At 34.0% G+C, this 12,705-nt stretch overlaps 1 non-coding gene across 1 annotated transcript; it reads right to left on the bottom strand.

The window, feature by feature from the left end:
- Positions 1 to 1,398: 1,398 nt before the first annotated feature.
- Trnav-uac (transfer RNA valine (anticodon UAC)) lies at positions 1,399 to 1,472 on the bottom strand. Its single transcript has one exon. It is a non-coding gene; the product is annotated as a tRNA-Val (tRNA).
- Between the last annotated feature and the right edge of the window lie 11,233 nt (positions 1,473 to 12,705).

Genomic DNA, 12,705 nt, shown 5'->3' with positions numbered 1-12,705 from the left:
TCCATTCATTTCTTTATCCATTTAGACAATTAGAAAAGAAAGAAAGCTTTATTACTAAAAACCTTTGAGCTTTGAAAAATTACTGTTCAGATATCCAACAAAGGTAAAAGACTGTCCTATATCTACTTAAGACCTTTCCCCAGATTCAATATTGGAATCAGTCTAATTTGGAATCTTTGCTTTTAGGGTACACGTAGCAGCAGCTGTTCCATTTCTTTTTCTTACCTGAGTATAATGTTCAACTACTTCAGAGAATGTCTTTTCTCTACAGTGTAGATAAAATCATGGTACTCATTGTAGCAGCATTGATTGTTTGTGAGTATGAAGTGGGTGGCTTGAGGTAAAGAGATTTTCACCAGAGGTTGTAATCAAAAGGAAATATTTGAATGGATCAGTCATAAGGAATGTAATAAGTTATGCAGTATAAACCTGCACGTGCATGCACACATATGTGCACACACAGAGTCTTCAGTCTTCAAACATGGTGCCCAAAGTCACTGACTGCTGGGTGACACATAAGAAGGGTGCCTAAGGTCCTTAGCAGTTATGGTCGAATGTTGGCCAGATGTGCCCAACACATGGTACACTGGCCCCACATGCAAAGCTTGGAGCAAATGGAGAAGTCTTTATTTACTGTCTGCTCTCCCTGGACTCACTTATTTACACAGTGAATTCTGCAAGGTGTTTGCCTCATGTGTGTTCAGTTTTCTGTTGTAAACATATTGAAGGCAGACACCATCCCCTGCAATTTCTCTCCTGCTCTAGCCCACACTCACTAGAAATTTTCATATATAAAAATGTGAATAAATGTTAATGATTGTTATTTTATGTACACTTTGAAAGAAATCTTACAGGCGATCTTTCAGAACCCCATTCTGAAGAAAAGAATTCAAGGAGGGACAGTATTTTCTTTCTTTTTCCTTTCTTATGGTAGCAGGGATTAAACCCAGGGATACTTAATCACTGAGCCATGTCCCTTTTCATTTTTTATTTTGAGACAGGGTATCACTTAGTTGCTTTGGTTCTTGCTAAATTGCTGAGGCTGGCCTCAAACTTATGATCCTCCTACCTCAGGCTCCCCAGTTGCTGGGATTATAGGCATGCACCACCGTGCTGGGCAGGAACAGTATTTTTCAAGTGCTTAAGTTGTTTCCCCTTAATCAACCAATCAAAATATCACAGGCTAAACTCTTCTCCAAAAATTAGCAAAAAATACCTTGAATCTCAAAAATATCTTAATTTTTTAAGCTCTGTAAATATTTAAATTTGGATATTGAAATGTAATGTCTGCATGCTGCCTAAGAGAATGCAAATCACTCTTGGATAGTTTCTTTAGGAGGGACAGAATGGTTTCTAAAGTAGATTGGGATCTTTTTTTTTTTTTTTTTTTTTTTTTTTTTGCGGTGCTGGGGATCGAACCCAGGGCCTTGTGCTTGTAAGGCAAGCACTCTACCAACTGAGCTATCTCCCCAGCCCCGTAGATTGGGATCTTTAAGATCAATTCTTTCAGTATTGTATTGAATGTAGTCATGCTTCTTCATGATTTTATAATTATGTTATCAATAATATAAATAGTAGTGAGGTATTCCTTCAAAACAGAGTGTAAATGCTAATATTAAATACTTTTGAGTAAACTTTAGAAACAATTCAATTGAATTTAATATATTTTGCAAATCTCAAAATTATTTTCAAAACACAAAGAGGCCTTTTAATACCATGGGAAGGTCCTACATTAGAAACTCTAATTTAAATTTCCTACATGTGAAATTGATTTCCACTTTCCTCTGGTGTTTTCTAAATATTTAAAGTGGAGATAGAGATGATCCATGACCCACTTTATTCATGAACTGGATGATAGTTTCCAAGTTCATACTGTGTGAGAGGAATTTTATGAAATAAAAAAAAAAAGTATGAGGTGGTGCTTCCTGGAGATTTCTTTGCCTGAAGAGAGATTTTACTCGAAAAAGGCAGCATTAAAAGCAGTATTATTTACAAAGAGTTCTTTCTATTGGTTCTTTTTAGTTATACATAACATTATGATTCATTTTGATAAAATAATAAAAGCACGAAATATGATTTGTTCTAATTCAGTCCTCGGTACTTACTCCTTCCCTTCCTCCTTCCTACCTCTGTTCTCTTCTCTCTACTGATCTTTCTGCTATATTCTTATCATTTTTTAATTAGCCTGTTGTGGATATACACGTGGGTGAGATTCACTTGGGTACATTCATATATGTACACAGGAAAGTTAGGTCAGATTCTTTCCCCTGTGTTTCCTTGTCCCATCTCTCCTCCTTCCTTCTTCCTCCCCTCCATCTACTCCACAATTTATCTTCTATTTTTTATCCCTCCCCCTCCTTATTTTGGATTAACTTCTGCATATCAGAGAAAATATTTGACTTTTAATTTTTGGGACTGGCTTATTTCATTTAGCGTGAGAAGAATAACATTACAAAAAATTCTTTGCAAAAAATCATCAAATGGACCTTTATTATTATATCCGCCCATTTATCCAACAATTATCTATTCATTTATAATCCTAACCTTTGCTGTAATCAGATACTATGTAATGGCTCTGGGTTAGCCTTTATTTAGTCTGTGTTGCTGCTGCATTGCTCCATTTCTAAAAGAAAGGGGAAGAAAAGAAGATATCTGTGTAATGACTCAGACCTCAAAGACTGCATAATCTTTATTGTCAGACTGATATTTTGGTCTACATTATTATACTATTTCTTTACAGGTACCTTCCAATTTTTCATCACAATGAGATATACATTTTTTTAAAAATTTATTTATTTTTAATTTTATAGACTTTATTTTGATTCATTGTACACAAATAGGGTATAACTTTTCATTTCTATGGTTGTACATGGTATAGATTCATATCATTCGTGTAATCATATATGTATATAGGGTAATGATGTCTGTCTCATTCTGCCATCTTTTCTACTCCTGTACCCTGTCTCCCATTTCCCTCTATACAATCCAAAGTTCCTCCATTCTTCTTTTACCACCCCTCACCCTGGTTTATGTATCATTATCCACTCAACAGAGAAAATATTCAGCCTTTGGTTTTTTGGGGATTGGCTTATTTCACTTAGCATGATATTCTCCAATTCCACCCACTTACCTGAAAATACCATAATTTTATTCTTCTTTATGGCTGAATAATATTCCATTGTGTATATATACCACAGTTTCAAGATACATTTTTTGATATGCTCTTTTCTGTTCCAAAGAAATATAAGTAGTATATCTACACTAATAACTAAAAATTCTAAGTTGGTAGTCTATGTATAATAGTACAGCAGGCACATGTGAAATTTTTAATCATTACCATACTCTAAGTATAGAGTGGGTAGAAGTTTTGAGATTTTTTAAAATACTAATGAGATGTTATATTTCATTCCATTTCCCTTTTTTCCCTATTAGAATAAATTATGAAGACACGTGGTGGTCTTTGGTGCTGGGACCAGAAAAGTGGACTATTATTTACACTAAATAGCATTGATCTAGTAGGGAGTCTTCTCCATTCCAAATTAGGAGGGAGAGAGAGAGAAGTGAGCAGAAAACTCAGTGGCTTTTCACTGGATGCCTAAGGATTTGGTTTTACTTCTGTCACCATTATTTAAAATGCTCCATAAACTTGATGAGTTATTTCACAAATATAAAGGGAAATATTGTACTTTCTCGGAGACTGGGTTTCCAAATTAAAATGAAAGCACTTAATAAATTTTATGCCTTGACAAAAGTCATAGATTACTTTAAATCTTTATAGTAGATGACAATCAGCTGATAGATTACTGAACAGGTATTTAAGAAAATTAAGAAAAAATTAAGACATTATTCAGTCTATCCTTTTTTTGTTGCCCTTCAAATATAAAACAAAATTCCCAACACTTGGAGAGTTCAAATAACACTTTCTTAGGACATTCATTTTGAATTTGAAACTTATTTCATTATGAAAAAAATCTTATTATGTGCCTCATTGAAATGACAGGGAACTCTGTTAGCCAGAAGGTGTTTTAATGAAGAAATTTGATCTATATAAACTAGAATGGGGAGGAAAGCAATACAAGTATAACTCTGAAGATTGATGGCATATTTCTGTAAAGAATAGAAATTATTCATGTTTTCCTACAATATACTGGAAATTTAAGGAGATTTCACTCATAATGTGGAAAATTTGACTTTGTTTATATTTTAGATTATAGGAGAAACAGAGGGAAAAATAGGACAATAAGATGAAGCTCTTGAAGACAAGAAGGAAAAACTTTGAGAAATATTATTGCATGTGAATTGGTATGTAAGTTTAATGTCACAAGGAGGCATTTTTAGATGTCTGAGTACCTGGCTCCATACTGATCACAGCTAAATTTTGGCACATAGTAAGTAGGAGGAGGTAGGAGAGAAGACATAAGAAATAAGTAGAAAGGAGATATAAAGAAAGGACAAGGGAACAGATTTTTAATTCCAAAGTTCTAAATACTTTTTCAGACCTGCAGATTAAGCCAATTTGTCTCACAAGTCTTTTATTCCAAAATTCCTAGAAAATCTGTAAATCTACCTGTGTACTATTAATTAACCTTTCCCCAGCAAATATATCAGTAAAGAGAGATGCAGTATCTGAAGGAATCTAAAATTTAGATGCTATCTATTGATCAGAACAGTACTATCTACTGATTAGATAATGAAGTCTAATCAGCTCAGTGCCTAAAGATTGATCAGATCATTATAATTCGGCTTGAGATTGTTGGAGTGATATCATTCCTATATACCTTTTCATACCTACCACTACTCACCAAGTGTTCTTTAAGAGTTTCTCCTTTTTCAGGTGACCTATATTCTCCTTTGAATATATATTTCTACTTTCCTAAATAAACCTCTGTCTGCACTCTGACTGGCATATACTGAAATTTTTTTCCTTCATGTAATCCCAGAACCCCATCTGCTGGTCCTGAAGTCCCCCCTTCTTCTCTCTAGGAATCCTCAGCCCCTTCTTCCAAGACTCTACTGTTATAGGATCATGAAGGGCTATACGTGATGAGATTCTGGGAAATTTGTTGTTGTTGATGGTGATGTTTTACACAGCTCAGCTCTAAATAGTTATATGGAATTGAAATTCCTTATTTGTGAAATTAGAGTCATGGTGACATAGGGTTACCTCATAGGGACCTTGAGAGATTTAAGGAAACATGTAAACATAAAAAGCATCATATATGCCAAATTTCAGCATTAACTCTATATTTTCTTGTTACTTGGCCTGCTTGCTCTCTCAGCTAGCAGTGTTGCCAGGAGGAATCTCTCAGCTTCTGGGCCCTCCAATGGCTGCCTGTGCTACAGACAGGCTCCTGACCTCAGGTCATCTCCCTCCCTGTGTCCCCTCTTCCTGTATCTGGTGAGTGGGATAAAACGTTCTGACCTCTTAACCCAACTGGAGACAGCTCTGAAACATCTCCCTGCCTCAGAACTACTCTTGAGGTAGCTGAAGACTCACCATGCCAAATCTCCACTTCTACGTGTCTAACCCTGCTTCCTTCTCCTCCCTCCCTTGGGAATTGATTCCAATGCATACTTCAATAAACTTTCTGCATCTCAAATTTTCTTAACATATTCTGGGGGAACCCATCCATGATAAAATTCTTCTAATCTTTGTCCATAACTCTAGTAAGGACAGTCTGCTTGCTTATGTCTTCTCTATCCTTTGGTCATATGCCCCTCATGCCTTTGCCCATGATAATCCTTAAACATATTAATAACTACACCTCTCCAAAACAATTCTATGCTCCGTGTCTCAAAGAAACTCAGAGGTAAACTCAAAAAATACTGATATTATTCCTGGATAGGAGCATTTGAAGTCTTTATAATAAAGTTTTTGTTATATTCAATTTTCCAGATTGATACATCCTACTTTTTCTTTCAATTCATTCATGTGCATTTAGCCTTTTCCCAGTCTTCTATTGTGTTTTGGAAAGGTCAGACTATCATATTTATCATCCTTTTCAATACTCTTGGCTCAGGATTTTTCCTTCTGTATCTGTTCATTGTGAAACTGCAAAGGCTTTCTAAATCCCCAGAGGATACTGTCTTAGCCAAGTTCCCCTGGACATGAAAAACCCTCTGTCAAGGGCCTCAAATGGACCTCTTAAAGATTTTGAAATCAAAAGAGAAAAAGAGATCCTTCTTGTTCTTTATTAAAGGCAATTGAATAGTGTTTTTTCTTTTAACAGACATTGACTGGGTTTTGCAGACACCATCCAGGATGGCATATTAGGTATTGCTGAATGTGATCAAGTATCCTAGTATGTCATTAGGAGAGTCCATAAATCCAGTACCCACAGTGTGAGCTGGATAAATTTTCTCTTATTTACAAAAGTAACAGGTAAAGTTATATTTTCTTTTACTTTAACCTATGCCAGTACTTTCTGAAAAAATATGGGGATGAATCTGGACAACTTGTGGCTATAAGTGTAAGCATTCCAAACAGGGTACATGTGATAAAAATCCATTGTCACTATCATTAAAGCATATAACTCCATCCACCCTTTTCCCTAGGGTCTGTGGTAAACAGCAGTGCATGTGGAATATTTATAGTTCCATATGGGAGCATCACACAGAAGGTTTTAGAAAGAACTAGGACTGCCTCTTTCCATCATCCACTTGCATAGTGACAATCCTTAATTATGTGTAGTGCAGTAATGCATTTCTTCTGCTACCACCTAGTAAAACACTTTGAATTCTTTTTAATTCATTTACGCTAAAGGATTTATTTTGGTATATGCAGGTGAGTGAGTCTCTCCTTTGCATCATGTTCCATCCTGCCTTCCATTTCACTTTTTTTTAAAGAGTAGTAATTTCTTCTGTGCAATAAGAGGAAAGCCAAATTCAGGTATTTCAAAGATTTGGAACTTCAGTGTTGTTGGTTTACATGTACCTAATGTCAGATCTAGATAAGAGAAAATTAGTCTTTCTGAAACATCAATGCATATGACTCAATTAAGATGTTATGTATTGCTGCTTCTTCACACTGATGTTAGTACCACTAACATGTTTGACATGGTCACTTAAAAGGAAAACGAAGTATTTACTCAAATGATGTAATATCAATGCACATGAACTGACAGAGATGTATTTAGAAAATTTATAAAGGCTTACTTTACCACAATAGTTCGTTTTGTGGAAAAAAAAGGTTAATATATTAGAAAGTAGGAAATTTTTGCTTAGATGCTAATAAGAGAATTAAACAAATAGTACATATAACAGCATATTTCGGGGCTTCTGTTCATCAGGCTGTCAAACAGGCAGATTTCTTGGTGTCACCCCAATATTGGTTTTGAAGGGATTAAAAGCAAGAGAGGAACATAGATTTCATCAAGTCGCCAAAATGTTATTTTGAAAATCTGAAGACAGTTTTTCATGACCTCTGGTGTGTGTGTGTGTGTGTGTGTGGAGAGAGAGAGAGAGAGAGAGAGAGAGAGAAAGAGAAAGTGCCCAGGTGCCCAGGAGTGCCCAGGTAAGGACAGTCCTGAGGAAATAATGAAAGTAATTTCTTTTAGTTACTGCTCTCACCTCAAGACAATCACTGCTTATCTGTTTTGTACTGCAAAATTCTGCAGCAACTGAATGAGTACTTGTCCTGGTACACATATCAGCAAGATAATATCAGAGAACTATAGAGACCTTGGTGTGCAAGGAGATGAAAAAATCAAAATATGTGTAATATTGGTCTCCAGTGCTACTACATTTAAACCTTTATTTCCTCTCAACTTCTAGGTGTGTGGGATTAGTAATCATTTTGTTTGCTAAATTTAGTATATTACTAATAGTAAATTAACATCTACTGTGCTGTTATTTTAGAGCTCTCTACAGGAATTGAGTCCACACATTGTTTTCCTATGATTTCTTTAGTCAATTAGTATGATTAATTTTACCAGTGAATTTTCTAATTTTGAATTATTTTTACCTTCTTGATATTATTCTCCTTGATCATGACATTTTAAATAAATGTTTAAGCTGATGAGTTAATATTTGTTAGGATTTTTGCATTTTGTTACTGAAATGGGCCTATTGTTATTTACCATTATTCAATTTTAGAAACCAGTCCCATATCACACCCATTTCTCCTCACTTCTCCAATTACATGTAGGAAGAAAGAACATTTGGAGGAAGTTGCCTGTAAAGGTTGCTATCAAAGTCTGAGTGTGACCTCACCTGGTTCTCTGGCTTAGTGTTAGAGAATGTGATAGCTCGCTCCATCATGGGCTTTTAACATTTTGTCACACCATGATGTAACACAGAAAAGAGAACCCTCACTAGAACTGCACCATTCCCTTGAACCTCCCAAGCAATGAGCACAATGAACTTTTCTTTATAAAGTTACCCTGTCTGAGGTATTTCATTATAGTAATGCATAATTGGCTAATATGTGATAACATATGATACTTAGACCTATTGAAAAAATAAAAAGCAAACATTCTGACAAACTGTTAACTTACCAATTTCAAAAATACTTTATAAATACCACGATCTAGTATATTTATATCAGGACTGCAAAGATAAGTCAAAATTATAAAATTTATTTTTAAAAGCCATACAGGACAAAATCATGAATAAATATTTCTTGAATGTAAAATCTTCCTTCTGGTGATATGTAACTCCTTTCATGTTGACATTAGGTAGCTCTATGATATCCTAACATTCTCCAGAATCACTTCTGATTCTCCACAAAATATAAAGTTCTATGTGAAAATTGTCTTCTGAAATAAAATACCCATACTAGATGTTACATTCAAATTACTTACATAAATATTGCTGCTTGAATAGATTGACTTTTGATTGGAAACATCCAAAAGTCTTCTTCATCATGTTGGCTTAGGATCAGACTTCCTCAAGCGCAGACTCCCAAAGCACAAGAAATCAAAGCAAGAATCAATAAATGGGATGGATTCAAACTAAAAAACTTTTTCTCAACTAAGGAAGCAATCAATAATGTGAAAAAGAGAGCCTACAGAGTGGGAGAAAATCTTTTCCATGTGCACTTCAGACAGAGCACTTATCTCCAAAATTTATAAAGAATTTACAAAACTTTACACCAAAAATACAAAGAACCCAATCAATAAATAGGCTAAGGACAGGTACTTCACAGAAGAAGACATATGGGCAATTAATAAATGTATGAAAAAGTGTTCAACATCTCTAGTAAATAGAGAAATGCAAATTAAAACAACTCTAAGATTCATCTTACTCCAATTAGGATGGCTATTATCAAGAACACAAATAAAAATAGATGTTGGTGTGGATGTGGAAAAAAAAGGCACACTTTTACATTGCTGGAGTTGCAAATTGATACAGCCACTCTGGAAAGCAATGTGGAGAATCCTCAGAAAACTTGGAATGGAACCACCTTTTGATCCAGTTATCCTACTCTTTTTTTTTTTTTTCCTTTTTGAACTGAGTGGATTTCATGGGATAAATTATATTTTATGTTGATAATCATTGACAAAGCATTTTTTTATCTCAAGGTATCAGCTATGATTTTATTTTCACCAATTCAAATCTACAAGCAAGTATAACTTCTTAATCTAATAATATCTGTATTAATGCATAATTATGTGTTCATATTTATAAAAAGATGATAATATGGAGCTATGTTCACATAAACATAGTTTTTCATTTTTCTATTAAATATAGTTCTAATATAATTGTTTCCAAAATCATTGATATAAAATTATTTAATTCCTAAATTTTAGAATAAATTATGTCATTTAAATAATACATACAAGTGTTTTTAGAATAATAGACCCACTTGTATGTTACATTTTACTTTAAAAGAGTATATTAAGAGAATTACTCTCAGCAAAAGTTATCAATAGAATTTTGAAAATCACAGATAAATTTATTGACTGTCATTTTGCCACTAGTAAGCTATAAATGTATTGGTATAAAAATGTTTACCCTGAAGTAAAGGAGTTATCACTTACCATTTGTTCTCATAGAAGGATGATGTATTTGCTTCTCTTGTTGCAAGAAGAAAGTTGGGAGAGGTCAGAGCACCTATTTATTGTCTTAACAAAGTCTGGTTGTGCACATAAATCTTGGTCAATGAGGCCTGAAGCAGAACTTGTCACACCAATAGTCTCAGATTTCTGTGTTGGTTGACATTTTATAGTGGTTTTCCACATGGCTATTAACAATGATTTGGTATAAAACCTACAATGTACATTTGTTCTTTGGAGCTCATATTTTATTATAATTTATCCATATTTTTCTAATTTGATTCTTTGAAAATTCTTAACCAACTTACTCAGAGTCAGATTTTTAAGGATTATTTCTGTAAGAAGTTAAGTGTACAACTTTTAGAGAACCCATTGCTTTCTTTCAGAGAAACATTCATCAGTTATCTGTTGTATCCTGTATTGGAAAATAACCTGATCTTCCACCTTTGTGAATACATACCCATAGTGCCTTCAGTACACAATGGCAAGAGACACTATAGCTTGTTTGCGTTTCTCAGCCCTCTTCTGGTATGAAGTTCTGCATACCACTGATCTTTATTTGAGTCTGTTCCTCTACAGAAGGCTTTAATATTTCAGGGTTATTTCCATGTCACGCAAATGAAGGAGGGTGAACTGATGACATAAGATTCTTATTATCTCCAAAAGGCCAAGACCTTAAATACTGTTTTTATAAATAAAAGACAATAATAAATACAGGTAGTTATATACATAGCACTGGCAGGCATTTCAGGATGCTCACATTAGCATGTAGATGGCCCTGTGTGGTGTTCCATTCAATAATTTTTATTCACTTTCATGTGTATATTTGCCATTTATATGGCAAAAATGTACAATAGTCCACTGCCTACCCCCCAAAAATACCACTTAATTATAGTTAATCATCAGGTGAAGAATTAGATATTCTTTAAAAGAGGTTAACCATTTGTTGCCAGGTTTCAAGTCAATACCTAACCTGTTCTTCTCATGTATGTGAAGTACGAGGTCTGAACTAGCAAATCAGATATCTGCATAAAATTACCTTGGAACTCAAGTCTATGATGCCATCTTTGTGTGAGAGAATGTGTTTCATGGACACCAGACACACAGGAGCACCCAAAGACTACTCTCTACTTGGTGGTACAAAACATTGTCAAGAGGTTGAGATTTATGGTGTGAAGAACATGGGCTAAATTCCTGTACCAAGGAATAGTGGGAGATTATATTTTTAACTATAAATATGAGTAAATGTAAATAGGAATAATATTATTTGATTTAATTATGATAAAATGGTAGAATATGTGTCAACTGACTAACGTGGGAAGAATTTGTAAAATGTTAGTGTCTTCCTACTTCACTTGCATCTTTTTCTCTGTATCTGAATGAGTCTGTTTCTGACACTTGTAAACTATAGGATTGCACTTGACTTTTATAAGCTAGTATTTGACCTACCAAACTGCAATTAATTCTCTGAGAAATTTCCAAATGAAATGGATAAAAAATGGTATAGAAAGGGAAAATATTTTTTGACTTATTATTCACACTTAATAGTTTGTCTGTAATTCTACACTTCTAGTTGTGACTTTATGATCATTATGTACACCATGGTGTATAAGATATTTTGCTTGTCAAATGTCAGCACTTTTAAGTTAAAAAAATACATGTTGTCTTTTTGCATCACAAAATCTCCTACACATATTCAACCCCCAAAGTAACCTAAACCTTCCAAATGTCTGCTCTAGTCACTTTTGTTCCCTCATCTCCCACTATTAGGTTGTCTTTTCTGCATTTCTATATAATACAAACATTGTTGGTATTTCATAACCCATGTTCCCAATTTTAGAAGTGAGTATCTTGCAGGTCATTCTTATTTGTATGTCTAAGCTCTATGTTAAAAGGGCAAATAGTGTGTTTCTGTGTATTCACAATAATGAGTCCTAACTAACCTCCAGTGAAACTTATAATTGAGTCTCTTAATGAACATTATTAATCATTATGACAAGTTAAGCCCTGCACCTTATTTTATACCTTATAATTATTATTATGTTCCTAGGCTTTGAACAGTACACTAAGCAGAATGGTAATAACAGGAAAACACAGTATCTTTTGTTTCAGAATACATAAGCTACTATGTTCAAAGTGCTATATTTCTGGTTAAACTATACTTATTCTTTTTCTACGACACCTACTAAAACAAAGAGTTCTTACAAGTACCCCTGAATTAGCAATTCAATAAAACAAATTGCATCGATGGGACATTTTATGCACTCAGTTGAATGAATCAGTTATTCATCAAGTATTCATGGAGAACCTACATTACATTCAATATAAATACTATGAGGAATGTAAAAAATATTTCAGTTGCTGAAGAGATAAACTGCCATATGAAAAAAATGTAGAATAATGTATGAATTCATATGATTGGTGATGATATGGGTGTACCCATGATAATTGTTATAAGTCAAGAAAATGCATACATTTGTGGGCAAATAAATGATGCATAGATAAAGAAAATTAAAGATGAGTTGGTATTAGTGAATGAATAAATATTGGGCCTTAATAAAGTTAACAAATCCAGCTTGAATTTTGTATCTTCATTTCCTCCGGAAAGTTGTTACTAATGGAAAGTGACTCTTTCTTTCCAGCTTCTTTAGAGGTATCCTTAGAAGAGAGATTGTTTCTGGTACATGAAACTTCTATTATTAAATCATAG

Source organism: Sciurus carolinensis, chromosome 7 (genome assembly GCF_902686445.1).
Source record: "Sciurus carolinensis chromosome 7, mSciCar1.2, whole genome shotgun sequence".
Classification (NCBI taxonomy): domain Eukaryota; kingdom Metazoa; phylum Chordata; class Mammalia; order Rodentia; family Sciuridae; genus Sciurus; species Sciurus carolinensis.
The sequence above is the reverse complement of the archived record's forward strand: the minus strand, read 5'-3'. Positions and strand labels throughout refer to the sequence as shown.